The sequence below is a fragment of the Nesoenas mayeri genome (genome assembly GCF_963082525.1).
Source record: "Nesoenas mayeri genome assembly, chromosome: 2".
NCBI classification, from domain to species: domain Eukaryota; kingdom Metazoa; phylum Chordata; class Aves; order Columbiformes; family Columbidae; genus Nesoenas; species Nesoenas mayeri.
This window is the reverse complement of record NC_137543.1, coordinates 148,505,197-148,523,089: the sequence shown is the minus strand read 5'-3', so window position 1 is coordinate 148,523,089 and position 17,893 is coordinate 148,505,197. Positions and strand designations below refer to the sequence as shown.

At 38.6% G+C, this 17,893-nt stretch overlaps 1 protein-coding gene across 5 annotated transcripts in view; it reads left to right on the top strand.

The window, feature by feature from the left end:
- ARHGAP12 (Rho GTPase activating protein 12) overlaps positions 1 to 17,893 on the top strand; it is a 76,893-nt gene that overhangs the window by 7,726 nt on the left and 51,274 nt on the right. The gene's annotated exons all lie outside the window — the stretch shown is intronic.

Sequence of the window (17,893 nt, the reverse complement as noted above, 5' to 3'; positions counted from 1 at the left end):
TTTTGTTCTTTCTTAAGATTGTTTTGAGATGCCGCTGAATTTGGTTTGTACTTTCTTCTAGAGGATGGGAGCCTACTGCACTAACTCCTCACTTCTTGACTTGTTGAAATAATAGTGCTAGTTACTGTCAGTTTTTTCTAAGTGTGTGTATCGATAGCTAATGAGCTGTAAATTGATGTACTTGTGGGTTTAATGGGTTAAAAAATGGTATGCTTAGAATTTGTATGGTGTTTAACTTCTCATTTGATTATTTTATTTATCGACTATTGTTGTGAGTCGCCCTTGTCAATTCTGCTTCTCACAACGTTATTCTGGATTAAAACTCAAAACATGGGAGTTTGTTAATTAGTATGGAAGAATCTCAGGAATGATATACTCCCACTTCAGGCTAAGACTGAGCATTGATGGCCTTTTTTCCTTAGTAGTTTCTCCCACTTTTAATTTTTTTTTAACAGGCCTCTCCCTCCCCCAGCAAAAGATTAGCACTCTGATTTAGATAATCAGGTCACTTCTGGTAGCCAAGTTAATTAGTCTATTGTAATTCCACGTTTGCTCTTGAACCGATGATGTATGTGTACATACACATATTTTTGTGTGTATATAGATAATTCCTCCACCTCACCCCCCGTCTTTCTGTAGGAAGATATGAAACTATATTAAATTTTTAAGGTTAAAAGCTCCCTGTTTTTGAACTTTAGTCTTACTCTGTAACATGAAACTGTTGTTTGGGTACAAATAGTAAATCCCACTTGTCAGCATGTATTCAAAGTACCAAGGGAACTCGCTCAAGTGCGATATTCAAATAAAAGTTGATGCTCATGTTAGAAATAAAAGTCTTATCATGGAGGGCTGTGAGTCCGTACTTTGCTAATAAGACACAATTAAGACAAAACTACTTAGTTAATGAGTGTGGGAAGATCTTAAAGATACAAGATTGATTGGGTGGTTTATGTAGTCTCAATCTGTATGAGTTTATATCTAGATATATATAAATACTTGGAATCAGTAGTTTTTCAATACCCTACTCTACTCTTGGAGTTTCTCTACTTATGGGGGTTCATGTCTCTAATATTTGTATATTTTATGATAATTTTAAGGTGGTGTGGTTTTTTTTCCTCTCTGCAAATAATCAGGAACAAATAGGATCACTTTTCTTTTTAGTAATTTTTCACTAATGCGATGTGAAAATTGGTCAGTTTTCTTGTGTTTTCTTTACAGCAGTGCCCTAGCTCACTGTAGTTGATATGAGACACTTCGAACTTGGAAGGATAAAGTAAATATTACATATTTATTTTAGAAGCATGTGTAGTTGCCCATCTACTGCTGTAGTAGTCAATTGACAAACAAACTGAAAATAGTAAGGGATGTTTAGAAAGTATATCCTACTTCAAATAGTTTACCACACTGAAGTTTATATTGTATATTAAGATAGGTCCTTCTTCTATGCTGACTGTAGTTAGGTGCATCTCTGTCTCTAGATGAAATTAATGTTACATGAGCGTCTTTTGTCAAACAATAAGAAATATATGGCCTGCTGCTGCTTCTCCTCTACCCCCCAATACACTTAACTCAATGCTACAGCCTATTTCTAAGTCTGGATTTGAGTGAGGTGGGTATGCACTTCTTTCTAGACTTCACTGGGTTATGAAAGGTCTGAAGATTGGAGTATTCACAGTGCTTAAAAATGACAAACCTTAAAAATGCACCATTTCGGCTGTGGAAAGAGCGTGGCTGTTTCTGACTGATGTTACTGAAGAACTTGTCATTGTCGTGGTCTTTGGTGCCAAGAGCGCGGGTGCTCACCGTGCTTTGCAGTTGTCTGTTTTAAAACTGTGAAGTAAGTTAATCTCATCGTGCGCAATCACAAGCTCCTTAAAGACAATGAAAATATTTGACATTTAGTCGCCGTAGGGATTAACGCAGTAGTAGCACTGATGTCACCGTTAGCTCAGTGTAGAGATTCAGAGTGCCAGCCTTCTCGCTGGAACAGCCCCACATTTTTTTTAGAATTCTTTCAATAATGAGCATTGTTTAGTAGAAATCAGCTGTGCAGAAATTAATGGCTCAGAAAGCTGTTTTTATTGCTCTTAGTCTGCAGTGAGAACATCAAGTTCCCGGCTTTCACGCACAAACAGGATTTCACTTCACAAGACTGGCTGTGGTTCTCCCTCCCCTGCCTGCTCTGCAGTTCAGCCTGATGCCGTCTGCATTATAATAGACTCTAAGCTACAGGTGTTTTTTTCCTGAATTTTTAAGATTAGAAGGAAGAATGACCTTAATAAACATACCTTTGTATTCGTGATTTTTTGGGGACTGAGGTGATAGCCTTCAGCCCTTGCCCAACCTTCAGTGTGTGTTTTAGTATCCTGAATACAAATGTATGAGACGCAGAGGAATGCTTCTACTATGAGGTTCTACTAAGGGGTGGTTGTGTTATTCTCTGAACATTATCCTCCATCTCCTTTCCAGCAATGAAGTGCAGGTTTTTCAGCTGTACAGTCTCGAAGCTCATAGGCTTGATGGCTGTGGAAATACTGGAAGATCCAGAGTCTTCAAAGTAGTGCATGAAGGAAGGATTTTTTAGCAGCTGAAATATTATATGAAATGAAGGATAGAGAAGTGACAGTGTGAGCAGAAGAATTTGCTAATAAAGATGTAAGCAAATGGTCTGGTCAAGAGAAAGATCAGGACTGGCTAATGAGTAGCCTTGGACATTTTATGCAAAGAAATTCCAACTGTTGGGTGCAGCCCTGGTGCATAAGGCATTGTGAGAATCAGATGTTAGTGTATGAACTCGAGTTGTAGGAAGGCTGGAGGTAATTAGAGGAAGTTTGGCTTGAGAGGAAACAAGCTCCAATTTAACCGGATTTAAATCTCTGATGGAGATGGTGACTGCAGGTTGAGATTGGAATGGAATGAAATGGTTCAGGAGTGCACGGCTGGGTGTCAGAATCACTGACATGGTGGTGGCACTTGAAGCTGTAAGAATCAATGAAATTCAATTAAGTTTTAGGAAAGTTGTGTCAGATGTCATGTCCTGATCCCACAGGAAGGGCAGAAAATGCTCCTTGAAGAGGCTGGGGATAAGGGGAAAAGGAAAACTTTGAAAGAGAATTCTGTAGCAGAAGATAGACAATACTTGTAAGAGGCAGATGGGAAATCCCAACAGTATGCAGTAGAGCCCCGAGTAATTGTTCTGAAGAGCAAAATGACATGTTTAGGCATGCCTGAACAGGAAAGAAAACTCAAAGCAAAAGTGGAAGACATTAACATTGGTCCTGAAAAGGAGCTTTGGGCAGTTTTTGCAGATAAAATCTATTAACCAGTTTTGAGAGAGAAGGCGTGCAGACAGGGAGAGGGTTGGAACTTGTGTTCAGAGATCGTGTCAAGAATACTTAGGTGTTATCTTTGTGAGGATGGTACTTTGGCATAGAATCATTACAGACAAAAATTAAAGTCTGCTTTCAGCAATGCAAATACATAACCTATGTGAAATATCTTTGTTTCTGGTGAGTGTTACCTCCTGTCATAGGAGACATAGAATATACTTCAGAGTAAAATAAATGCTCTGTCTTAATGTTAATTTTTATGCTTATTAAAAGTTAGTTTTGGTAGCAGGCTGGTTTTAATCATTATAAATATAGACAGTGACCTATTTGCAAAGATTGTTTTGTCTTTCATCCTCTTTAGTAATTGACTATTGCATAAACTGTGAAGCACTAAAGGGGATTATCACTAGGGTGGCTGTTTTACTTTGGTTAATTCTGAGCAGTAAAGATCTTGTAAAGAGATCTTTCTGTCTTACCTCTACAATTTCTTTGGGATTGCAGTATCTTTTTTAATTGAGAAAACAAAGTTTTCTGTGTTTCTGTAGATGATGTGAGAGCAGGTCTTCTAGAAATCTTGGCATTCTTTATCCCTTAGTTGAAAGACTGGTAGGCAAATGAATAGTGTTAGACTGCCATGTTGATCAAACATGAAATCTTCGAGATAAATGGCTATTACTGGTTTTGTGGGGCCCAGATTTAATTTGGTTCTATTTTAAGAAATTCCATGCTATTTTTTATTTCATTCATTTGCTCAAGGAGTAAATAAGTTGACAGCATGAAGGAAGCACACTGTATACATAGTGTCTTTTCTTAATGAAATTGAGCATGTTTGCAGATTCATATTGGTATGTATAATATGATGTAATATTTTGCATTATGTTTTAAGTACCATCTTTTTAATCTCTTAACTCCTTAAAATCAACATTTGTTATTCTAATGACATTAAATGCTGAAATATGCCCATTGTAATGAGGTGAAGAATAACTTTCAATGACAAGGAACTAAAAGCTTTATAGTTTAAGCAATTTTGTAAAACATTGAAACAATTTTTTTAAAAAAATTTTGGTAATTACAGCAGCTGCTGCTAGAACTTTGTAAACAGCTTGAAATGTTTTTTAAGTTGCATCAGTAACTCTGAATGTTCTGCCCAGAACCTTTAAGGAATACTTTCTGTGGCTTTTATTCCCTACACAGTGACAACAGGTCTGGATAGTTTTGTTTCATGGTGGTGCTGTTTGTGATCAGCTCTGTCTCAGTATTTTTAATATGTAAGTCAGCTAGCAGACAGTTGTCCCTCTTGGTCTCAGTAATTCTGGATTTAGGTGCCCTAGAATGAGAAGGCGCTGTGTCCCACTGACACTGCTGCAGCACATATGTGCCTCTGAACTTGCCTGCTGCAAATCAGATTGAGCTTTTTTTAATTAGAAAAAAATAGAGAACAACCAAAAACAGCAAACCAAAAGATCCCAAACCCAAGTATTATCTCTGGGACAATTGTTGAAAAATTGTAACCTGAGAGCCAAGTTGGTTGTAGTTGACTGGCTTGTTCTAATACTGGTGTCAAAGCTCAACTGAGTGAGCTATGGATCTGCCTGGGACATGCGGTTTTGTGTTGTCATTTTGAAAGAAGCATCTAGACCACTGTAAAAATTCTGGAAGTACCAACACAGTCTTCTATTTACCTTAATTTAATGTGGAAAATGATACAGTGGAACTTCTAAGGCATCAACTTTAATTAATAAACCGGTGCCTTTCATCCTGTAGCTCAAGTGAAGCTCAAGCTGCACTGCTTAGGGGATAACAGTCATAATATGGAATTGATTTATCTTTTTTTCATCTAGAAAAGTCTAATTTCTAGTGTGCAATATGAGTTTTGGTGCCTGCTGTCCCACCCACCTTTTCTTTAGAAGCAGTGCAAACCACCACCCTTGGCGGGGTGATGCTGGATCTGCAAGGATGGCGGGGTAAATGCTTGAACAGCAAAGCAGAGGGAGGAAAGGGTGTTTGTGTGACCACTGCCTAAACTGGACACAGCTACACATGCTAGGGACTCGCTTGTTCTTCCTTGGCAATGCTTCTGTCAGTTTTAAGTTGGGAACCTCTAGACATAGAACAAACTCAAATCGCTTTGTAATAAACAAAAAAACCTTTTGAGAATATTATCATATCTTGTTCTTGCACATAACTCTGAATATGAACAGTTGCATTTGGTATGTCTTTACCTAGTTGCTATCTAGAGGCTTGTTTAATATTGCAATGCTTACCTATGGAATAAATGTGCTGTTATTTTGTGGAATTCTAAAGAAAGTATCGTTTGTTTTGCAGCAGTGTGACAAAATGGTAGGGAACGTATGACTCGGTAGAATAAAATGCAGAACACTTCTTTTCTTTTTTTTTCTAGGCAGCTCTCTCTGGAATAGTAGACATTTGTGCTTAAAAAAAGGAAAGTAAAATCTATGCATATCTAGTACCCAAACAGCTGATATTTCTCTGACGTGCCTTGCCACGTATGTTTGATTTAAAAACAGTAGAGAGAAACGGGTTTTACCATCATGTGGAGTTCGTTCTAATGCTGAAGGGCAGTACTTTTGGGGAAAAAACAGGCTTTCAGGATAGTACGAACTGAAGAGTTTTAAATGACTTCTGTGATGGTGAGTAATTGGGCAACATAGTGTGAGATTACCTTTATCAGTTTTGAATTTGGGTTCTCTTAATATAGCTTCTGAGCTAGTTCTTGGGAAATAAAGTAACTTTTTGGTAGATTGTTTTATGAAAGTGCAGGCAAGCCATTGAACAAGCATACACAATGTCCGTAGTATGAAACGGAGCAAAACAAAAATGCAGAAGTCTAATTCCGTGGTATTTCTATATTTTTAAACAGTGCATGGTTGTTGGCCTCTCTCGTCTTGAAAAGGAGATACTGGTGCTGAAAATAGCCTAGAAGAGGTGAAAAGTATGAGCAGAGATGAGAAATAGTCCCTGTGTGAAGGCTTTGCAAAAAACATTGCATGCTAGTGGGTGCACATTTAGTACTGCATACACAAGACTCCTGATTTTTAATTTGATATTTTTATTATTGATGCTGAAATGGCTGAGAGATTGTTGAGAAGTAAAGCAACCTTAATTTTTTTTCTTTGCTCTTTCAACTTGTATCTGCTTTTTCTGTCTTTTTTTTTGTCAACTTTTTTGACAGGGCGTGCAATGTTTTGACATTGTGTGCAATGACGCTGTGAAGACTGGTATAGGTGTTTGGAGTCCATGTTTCAATTAATTCTAATGCTCTGTCTGATAAAAGTTTTGTAAATGAAGGCTAAAAGTTGAGCTGTCTGAATGGATCGAGCCTACTGCTTGTGTTGGGTTTTGATGTTACATTATCTGGCTTCAACTTCTGTTTGTAATCAAATTTATGATTAGAACTTACTGGTTCCTGACTTAAATCTGAAATTACATATTACGTTTTGAATTTAATTAACATAGTTTTAATTGTTCCCTTTTTAAATGGTTTGCCTGGGGCTTCTGGATGATCCTCAGATCATCCAGTTAAATTAAGTAGCTTCCCTGTGTTCTGTTTAAAAGCGGTGCTGAAGACCAGAGCTCCAGGTATGTTTTCTGGTGATGTGCAGCATACGTAGCTGCTGCCTTTCTCTTGCTTTTATGGATTATTGTTCAGCTGAATCACTTTGCTGCTCTAGTCACCACCTGGCTCTACAAATATTTATTGCCTATACAGCACTGAGATGGAGTGATACTGTGATCAGTATGTCAATAGCCCCTACATACTCCTTTGTTGCAGCTTAAATAGTTGTAAATAGTCTAGAGTCAAGTCCACAGAGCTGATGGATTGGAGGACACGCTTGCCTTTTCCATGTCATTGATGTGATGGGAGTTCTGCAACAAGCGTGCTAATGTAAATAAATATTCTACTAGAATATTATGTCAAATAAAAAAAAAAATACTGTTAAACTTCTGAACTCTCAGCTGGTCGTTCCACATATCTAATAATGTTGTACACACATTTACTTTCTAGGCAGCTTGATGGATTGCAAGGATATTGTTTAGAAATGATTCATGCTGTAACATAAACTTTATACCATATTGCACATAACCATTGTTTGTTCTTTAAGTATTTAGTAGAAGCTTTGTCCTGCGGTAAAGTGTTGTAACACTAAATATGAAGTTCTTCAGTGACTTTGCTTTGGCTGCTTTTCCTGTTGAAATTGAAAAAGGTGATTTATTTATTTCTTTATTAATTTATTTTTCCCCCTCCCTGCCAATGTTCTATGGACATACTTGGCACTGTCCATATCAGTTCTGGTTATCTGCATCCAGTTCAAAGCACTAATAGGTGGCTGTTGTGCATACCTGCATTGTGCTTTAGATGCAGGGCACTATATGTATATATGCATATACATAATTCTATATATTTATGTAAAGATAAAAAAATCAGGGGGCACTATTCTGTTTCTTCATAGCACTTTGGCCTTGATTTACACATCATATAGTGCAGCTGTTAACTTTAAACTCCTTCATAAAAACTTCATGAGTTATACTCATCAGTATTGTTCTTCCCCGCCCCCCCCCCCCCTCCCCCCCCTCCCCCCCCCCCCCCCAATTCCTCCAAAGAATTCCATTTGTCCTGGCTATGACTTTGCCTTTATCCTCCTTGCAGATGCTGCACTCTGCTTTTTAATGGCATCTCCCTGCTCCCCAGGGCTCTGTACTTTTCATACCATAACCCGTGTTACTCCTGGGTGCTCGCACCCCGAAGCCGTGCCTGAGGAGTTAGTTCACTCACCGCTTCCCCTAGATGTGCTTTTCGGGTGCCGGCAGGGAGCTGGAGCCCCAGCTCTGGAGCAGAGGAGCTGTGGCTGTACTGGTGACCCAGCTCTCGCACCCTTTGCTCGCTCCACCCTTTGTTGCTCATTCACTCCCTGGGCTCGGCCACTCGCGCTGGTGCCCTTGGCAGGTTGTGGTCAGTTGTCGCCCGCAGCCTTCCGCTTTGTTTGCTTTCCTTCTTGCCTTTGCCAGCTCAGAGGGCTCTGTTCTTCACGTGACTGCCTGAGAATGAGATGTTGAGGGTGAGGGAAGTAAAATGTAAATTTCATTTTTCTTGGTATTCTTCCATGTGCTTCTTCCCAGAAAGAGACCTGGCCCAGCTCCTTCTCATCCCAAGTTTGAGAACTTACTCCTATAGCAGGCTGTGGTTTGTGTTACACCAAGGTGTAAATTTTCCTTTAAGGTTATTTACTTTTCAGTTAACTGTATATGTAGAAACTGCATTACATCCCTTCTTTTTCCTGGTTTAAAAGTTGCTATTGCAACCATCAGTTGAGCAAAACTTGGATATGTGCTTCTGCTCCATTTTTTCTAATTAAAAAAAAAAAAAAAAATCTCTTATGAAAACCCTGAAAACTCCAAATCCAAAGTTCTTTGGTAAGAGACAGCTCTAAACTCTTCTATTCTTCTTTTCTTGCTTTGTAAAGCATTGGAACCTTAACAGATTTTGTCCACACTTCCCTGTCATACTGTTCCATGCAGTGTTTCTAAGGGCTGTGAGGCAGGGCTTTCCATCTGCTGCACGTCTTTGGCATGTTGTTTATTAAAACACGTAAAGAGAACATTGTGGGGTAAGAGAGATGACACTGACAATTCATTTCTCTGGGGTTGATTTTTGAGGAAAGTTTTTTGACGTTAGCTTTAGGAGTTGTGTTTAAATACTGTGTCCCATAGGTGGTCTCAAGAATTCCATATTCTTACCCTTTTCTCCCTTCACCTTCTCTCAGCGCTTCCTTACCATCTGTCCAGAAACTGCTGCTTCGCTTCACCATGTATTATGTTAAACTGTGATTTGATTGCTGAGAACCAGGCTTCTGTGTTCTTGGTATGGATGGGTCTGGGCTTTAGTGCAGCCTTAGAATTGTTGTAAATAAAATTCTACAAATATTGAATATTTTCTATCTTACTAACCATAATAGGGGAAAAAATCGCAATGGTTCAATGTCTAATTTTATTGAAGTGGTAGTCCCAGGCTTATTTTAACATCTGTTTTAATATTGAAACACAAAATTAAGTGACAAAAAGTATCCTTATTTACTCTGCATACTGAATTGCAGAAATAGCTGTTCTTAAAAGTGAAAGAAATTCTTGCTAGTGCAAGGAAAATAAAGGGGAAGAAAGAGTTCAGAAACACATGGCTGAGTGTTTAATGCTTTCTGCCCTGAAACTGGATGCCAACAAACTGTCTTCAAGTAGGGAGAAACAGGCTAAGAAGTACAGTCAGAGGACAAATATGTATATTTTCAGTTGTTGTAGGGGAAAAAAAGGGTGCAACCTGCTTGAGATTCCTATGAGAATTTTATTGCTTTGCTTAGTTCTGCTGTAAGCAGAACAGTATAGCCTGTTGCTGAGTATTTCTGGGATTTTGAGATAGTTTTTAACATCACAATTGTGTACTTGCCTTTAGCATTTAAAAAACATCCTCAAAAATGATCTTAAAAAAAATCTGTAACTTCTTGATGTGTCGTGCATGATGGGTTGCATGCATTTCTAAAAGTATTCATCCTACTACTCGGTACTCTTTCGCAAAATGGAATCTTGATGTTAAGATTAGCATGAATGTTGAGAATTAAAAAATAGTGTAGAATCACCATGGCATAATTACTTACAGGCTTTTTCATGTGGTCTTAAACAGCTACTAAAGGAAACATTCCTACTCAAATTTTGAAATAAGTCTTCTGTAAATGTGCCAACTGCTAGCACTTATTTTGTTCATCCTGCTATGTCTTTTAAGGACAACATTTAAACTGAAGTCTTGACTTAAGCTGTTGCATGTGTGTCTTGTCTGGCATGAGACTTTGTTTCTTTATCCTTCATTACCAGAAGAAAATACAATGTGTGATGTGATAGTAGATGTTCTTTGTCACTAAATTGCTAATTGTGTTTATCTTGGGGATTGAGTCACTAAAATACATGGGCTTGAACATGAGTTCCAGCAGCCCTAACAAAAGTTGAAAGTTTTGATCGTGTGCTGGAGCACATATATTGTAGAGGCATCATTTTCTGAATTCAGAGAGACTTGTGACATTTTGTCTTAATTCTTCAGATCTCGCCCCCCTCCGCCCCCCCCCCCCCCCCCCCCCCCCAAATATAAACGATGGATGCTAATATGTGTGGGATTTTTGTGGTTTATTTGGAAACTTTAACATGCAAACGGAACAGCTGAGTAGGTATGTATGCTGGAGATGACAGTACATGAACAGCCGGCTTCTGGTCCTGTTAAGAGCCCAACTGGTAATGGAAATTGAATTTTAAAATGCTTTTCCAGTGGAGCTGCAAACTTCATTTCCTTAAGTGCCAGAATCAGAAGTGTTTTTCTTGGTCAGAGGGGTTTTAAGCACAAAACACATCTAAATATTGGAAAAACAAGAAGCGTATTCATTTTAATGCCAAACATTTTTTACGTCCTTTTTTTCAGGCAGGCTAGTGCATGTCCCCTTCCAAGATACTGGGAGACAATAAGGATGTCAAAGACATGCAGTATCCTAAAATACCAGATTCCTTTGAAAATTAAGTTGCAATCTCTGCTCTAAGTTGTTGTTCACTGTCTTGCACCTTGTACAAAACCTTGCTGTCTATCATGTAATGCACTAATTTTATTCAGTGTTACATAGTAAACATGTGAGAGAATACTGGGCCTGAATGCAGATTTAGTGAAGGATAATCCAATACAGGGACTTTGTGTTTTTTAAAAGCCAGGAAAGTCTGATCTATTCACTGTTAGTTGAAACCTGCCAGGTGAAAATGAGTTTTGATGCTAAAATAATGACATTTTAGATAATCTATTTTAATAATGAGCTAAATGAATAAGTGGGACCTTGACATCTAATTGTAATTTAACTATTTAGAAGATTACTTGTTAGTTGAAATTATGTTTACATATGTGAAAAATGATGAAGTGTATAAATAGTTTTTTTGTCATCTGTAAGCTTCAGTGATGCTCGCGGGAAGGTTGGTGTGGAGGAAGACACCTATGGAAACAAGCTGTCAAAAACATATCAAACAGCTTCTTGTTCCAAATTATTTTCAAATTGGGGTATCTTTTAATGTTAATTTGTTATGCTAAGAGTCTCAATAAAGGCATGCTTTATGATGAGCGATGTTTTTCTTTTTAAAAATGATATTTGTAACTTCCTGCTTCTACTAGATCCATTTTGTTATGGTATGCCAGCATGGCCACAAGCTCTATACTGTCTTGGCAAAAAGTGCCATAAAACTTCAGTTTCTGCTCAATATAGATGATTCTATATGCTAAAGTATGGACATGTATTAGTTTAGAAATTTAACATCTCAGAAGCATTTGGAGTAATGTTAGCCTAAAGCCTCTTCAGGTATTTAGTTTCATGATAAGCTTTATGTTTTTAATATAGCAGTTGTACTAGATGTGACTGGTCAGCAGAGTCTGGAGTCAGGGAGCCGAACAAGCTGGACTGATGGCCGGTGGTGTTGCAGGGAGCTCTGGGCAGCTGGTGACCAGCCCGCAGCGCTGGGACCTCACCGACCTCCTGGGACATGGGACCCGGAGCTCCTGCAGTGCCTGCGGTTGCCCATAATTCAGCTTTTCAGAGAATCGCAGAATGGTTGGGGTTGGAAGGGACCTCTGGAGATCGTCTGGTCCAACCCACCTGCTAAAGCAGGTTCACCAGAGCAGATCACACAGGAATGTGTTCAGCCAGGCTTTGAATGTCTCCAGAGAAGGAGACTCCACAACCTCTCTGGGCAGCCTGTTCCAGTGCTCTGGCACCCTCAAAGTAAAGAAGTTTTTTCTCATATTCAGATGGAACCTCCTGTGTTTCAGTCTTTGCTCGTTTCCCCTCATCCTATCGTTGGGCACCTGCAAGGAGTCTGATCCCATCCTCTTGACATCCACCCTTGAGATATTTATAAACATTGATGAGATCAAGAAGGTCAATGGAAATGTCTCTAGAAAACAGCATAGAAATCAACAGCAAAGTATTCTTGTGAAAACTTGTATACAGTAATTTAAAATGCATTGGAAGTCTTGTTTTTCTGTCTCTTTTGTTCATGGCAAATAATTGTTTTCCCAGAAGTAGTAATGTTTTAAATTTCACTTGTTTGTGATACTTTGCTTTAGCTAAATCATCAAAAAAATACAAGAGACACCTAAAGGTCCATCGTTTGCTGATGACCATAGTAGGAAAATAACACACCATTTACCCTCATATATTTTTCTGGGAGAATCCTAGAAAGTTCAGCTTCCATTCAGCCTCTGTTTGCTGCAGCTGAACAGCTGCTTTCCATCAGCTTTACATGCTGAGCTTTTCTATATACTTTAGAGACATTTTTTTTAAATACATACATGTCCTTAAAACCATTTTATTTCCAATAGCTTGTCAGATAGTGCTGCGATACTTTATTATACTTGAGGTTTCAATGTGAATGTTCTCTAAAGGCTGGTGGCTGCAGCTGATCCGCTGAGTGCTGAGCACGGAGTTATAATGGAACAGCGTGGGGGGGCCATGTTTGCCATGGCGAGCAGCAGGGCACCGTGCGCTGCTTCTTGCTTAATCAGCACGAAACTATTAGCAAATTCTTGCTATCTCAGCTATAACGTACTGCTAATAGGTTTGCTTTATTGCATAGCATAGTCAAAAAAAGCCTGGAATGTTTTAGTAATTTTAAGTAGCATAACATTCCTCTTAATGAAGTTTGACAGCATTTTCTGAACTCCCTCACGTTGTATAACGAGAGTACTGTAAATGCATTCCTGTATGCTAAGTGCTGGTAACTTACTCGTGTCTTTTCCCAATGAAAGTTTTCTTACGTGAAAGCTTTTGGCATAATTTTATTTTGTAATGTATTATGTAAAATAGATTCATGGCAGCAAAAGCATTTATATAATCAGTCCATTTTAGCATACTGTCTTAATTTTGTCAAGGTATTATGTTTGTGAGATGACTTTGAAAGTCTTACTTCAGTCAAAAAACCCCTCAACTTTTGTGAAGTCCTGTGTTTTGTTTGTTTTGTTTTAAAATTACCTCTCACCCCCAGTGTTTTAGGACATGTTTCATTATCTGGGGTATGCAATACACAGGGGTTCATTTGGCCTGTTTCGCTCAGACCCTCAGCAGTAGTTTTCAGTGAGGACTGGTACCAGATATCTGAATCTGACTTTTTCTTTTTCCTCTCTGCCTTTTGCTTTAGAGGCACTATTTTTGTTTATGGCAGTATAATATTGTCTTCATTTTACTGCAAAATCAGACTATAACTCTGATATCCAGGGATTGGGACGATTTTAATTTTTAGTTGTCAGCAGTGAAAAATGTGTTGCATGGTAGAAAGCGAATTCAATTATCTCAGTTTATCTTAGCACTTTTAGTAATTTGTGAATTTGTCTTATAGGAGAAGTGGGAAGTGTCACAGTGTTTCCCTGCTGCCCACCTTGGTTCCGGCCAGGCTGCCAGGGACGTGCCAGAGAACACGGCTTTGTGTTTTTATTGCAGGGTCTGGTTCACTTACAGCTGTGTTCACTCATTTCTGTCTTACATCTGAGAGTCTTATCTCAGTCCTGGAGCCAGACTTGGAGAGGGGTTTTTACAGTCTTAATCCAGCAGCGCTGCTCACAGGCGGAACGGCTCTAGTTTGAATGCGGTGCCATGCGTGGGAAGACCAGATGCCATCTTTATGAACAGTGCATCTTGAGCAGACCCTGTTTGGATTGATCCAACTGTGACAGCAGGCCTTTGGAGACAGAGGCTTTACGTGAAATATCAAAATACTTGATTTCCTCCCCCCCTTATTTCTGTCAGGCTGCACCTCTTTGTGTCGGCTCTTCAGAAGAGGTCTTTCGTCCTATGAAAACTTTGTTTGAGGAGGACCTGCAAACAATCAGGGGGATTTCTGTTAAACATTTAACTACGATTAGTTGTTGATACATGTCTGGAGGAATGAAGTCAGCACAGAATGCCAGAATAAGATTATTAGTTCTTTTTTTAAATTTTTACTTTTGTGTCCTGTTACGTACACAGTTGGCTTCTACAGCAAACACAGCATTTTATGTTGAACAGGTAGTTCCAAGCATTTAAGTGAGAAATTTTGACTTAGGATGTAAAACATTAGGTAGCGGGATAATTTTTTTTTCATTTTGAGTTATCAGTGCACTCAAAGATATCACAGTCAGGGATTGTTGTAACGACTTTGTGATCTGATATATACTGAAAGTTGTAGCAAAAGTTAGTGAAGCAGTGGAAATATTTCTGTTGATCATCTTAATTATCAGTCCAGTCTATGAATGCTCACGCCTCAATATGCCCTCCTAAAATGGATGCATTTAAAAAAATCGTATCTATCTATCTATCTATCTATCTATCTATCTATCTATCTATCTATAATGTGGTCTGTTTTGGGGAGCCCGGCTGTTGTGCTGTGCCATTGTGAGCATGAAGTGAACCCTCCCACGTTTCAGTTTTTGTACCATTTACAGTTGGAAGTACTAAAGTCGAGCTGATGCCTTTCAAGTAGATCTGAGGAGTCAGAAAATAAAATATGTATTTTAATTTGATTACAGAAAACTTGATGAAATGCTAATTCTCAAAGCACCTAAGTTCTTATTTAAAATCAGGTAGTTTTTGTATGGAGTGGGCCTGTAACTTCTTGATTCTCAGGGTGCTTGACCACTGCTCTGTGTGACTGCCTGTTCCACAGCAGTCATGTACCCCTGGCAATGCAGAGGCTTTCAGTGGTTTGTGTTTTTTCCCTTTGTCATAATTTTTAGTTGAATATTAAGGTTTGGTTTTTTTTTTTTTTTCTTTTAGCATGAGTTGTTCAGTAGTTGATGTAGGATATAAGTAACCATTGGAACCTGTTTCGACACCTCTTTTGTAACACATACCAGCAAACTTCATACAGTAATTTTCTGTGTGAAGGCTGTAACTGTTGTTTAGAGAAGGTGGTTGGAGGAGGGGAGATTCTCAGATTTAGTTTTGGCTTTTGAGGATGGATGGCTGAGCTTCTGGGGACAGGCTTAGTCAGTTGTTGAGCAACACTTTTTTTATTATTCTTCGAATATTCACACATATGCTTTATTGTTTTTAAAGTACGTTTCTAGACCATGTGACACTGCCTTAGTGCCTTCACCAACTCTTATTTAAGATAGGATAGACATACTATAGGCTGTATGCACTAATGTTATTTTGTGGTTCTTTCTCAATTACTGTAGCATACAATCCATGGGGTTTTTTTTAAAATTCAAATGGGTACACTGAAATGATAATTGAACTGCAAAAAATACAGCTAACTGCTTCTGAACAGATAAATATTGAAGTCTAGATTGCACTGTAGTTACTCAGAAGCTTAAAAAAGCGAAGCAAAAGCCCAGTTCACTTAGTTTGCAAGACCTCTGTTCTGTATTACAAAATGCAACTTGTTTCATCATTCACTTATTTGCAGCTTCTCAGGAAAGACAAGTGACTTGAAGTTTCCTGTCAGTGCTGCAGTGTGGAAGTGAACCAGGGCAAATGGCCACAGGTCTCAGTAAAACTGCTCTTCATTAGACATGTGGGGTTTGCTGCCTAACTCATAACATTTGGGGATTTTTATTTTGCAAATTGTATCTGGGATTTAACTCATCAGTTTCATTTCTGAGGGCTGTGAAGTGGTAATGCATAGTCAAGGAAGGAGAACTGAAGCACAAGCATTTCCAGTTGTCTGCCACATTTTCAGGATATTGCTTCGGGTGACTTAAATTCTGTGCTGGAAAGCTTTTTAGTATAGAGGTGATTTCACTGCCTTTGTGATCATCTCCAAACAGAAAAGTGGGTTTATCCATTGTTGAACTTAGCTGCTCTGAAAAATCTGTGTGTTAATCCCACAAAGTGTAACGTTGTGCATGTTTTCCTGTCTGGTTTGTTTTGCTGCCATCCTACTTATTTTTTTGGGTTAACCACCTCCTGAACAGGACAGGAGCCACTATAGGGTTGATGTAACTGAGTGAATTGGAGCATGTCCTTACTTTCCTGATACCTGAGAAGCTTGATTTCTCCAAAACTCACCTCTTGGATCTGTGGGGATGTCTGAAATCAGAAGCATAATTAGATCTGGCAGAAACTTTCTGCTTTATCTATATCAGTTTTGCTACAGGTTGAAGAAAATGGTCCTCAGTCTTTTTTGGGAAAATTATAGATAAAGGTGTATATCTCCTCTTTCTTTACTGGTATGCCTCTGAATGTTTTAGAACTCTTCTGGATTGTAATTTATTAATTATTAATAAACCCTGGAGGTTAGAAGAGGAGAGGAAAATATAGCATCTTTTCTTGCTTAAATTGATTAAGATATTCCCACCATGCCTGACCCAGGTTTTTCTACTAAAAATTAATGTTAGTTGTGGGGGGGGCTTTTTAAAATTTTTCCAGAAGTGACTATGAGCACTCTGAACAATGTACTCATTCCTGTTTTTCTTACAGAAAAATAGAATAAAAATTGGCAGACACAGCAGTCCAGCATAGCTGGACTTTAGTGCTTTGACTCACTACACTTCCCATTCCATCTCATTTGATGACACCGTGGCAATGATATCCTTTTTCTTTCCAATTCTGTAAGGTAAAATATTAGATGTGGAGTGACAGGCATTATTTGTGCTGTCCGAGCAGACTGGTGGAAAACCTTGAGCATGGCGAGGGTGGTGAAGGCCGCACTGGTAAGCGGGCAGCTTGCACCCTAAATCTCTGCAACAGCAGAGTTCCTAGAGGTGCTTATTTTGGAGTTGCCTTGGTTTATCTGTTGACCAAGATAATTGTTATGAGTAGGGCTTATCATCAAGTTTTATCTCGTAGGTGCATCAGACATCAGTATGATACCCTTTTTCCTCTGTTTGGAAGGGCCTGGGTGGCTGTGAGGAAAATGTTTCATTATATATTGCATATATAGAGTATTGTGTATTATTATATTTTCTGTTAAAGTAGTTTTGCTCAAAATGCTAACAAAACCACTTTCTTCAGAGATGAGTTTTTTTACTCCAAGTGCATGACTTAGTGAGCAAAACTGTGTTTCTCTCTTCACTCTTGTCATTTATACTATGAGTGTTATGTACTCTGAGATGGTGGGATGAGATGTATTTATTCAACTTAAAAATCTTTGTTATTCTCTGTTGGATCTACTTGGGGTACTTCTTTCTTCCTTTGATGGCATGAGGCCTGTTCTACTTCAGGTATGCTCTTTAGTGCTCCAGTCACCATGGTGTTATGTTGCTCGTTCTCATAGGTTGTTGATTTTTCTTATGAAAAACAAGGACTTGAGCCCAACATTTCAGTTGTGCATCCTTGTACAATAAAACAGCTTTTTGCTATACATTTTTAATGGATTGCTCCATTTGTTTCTAACTTCAGATGTGAGCATGCTGCCTTTCAGGATGAGGCTTACTGTGTGTGAAGCTGTATAAAGCCTTGTGACAATAATAAGTATAGAGAAGAACCCCATTGTGGTTCTTTCTCACTGCACGGGAACAGAAGCCAGAATACCAAAAGTACTATTGAAAGTTGTTGACTAACCTG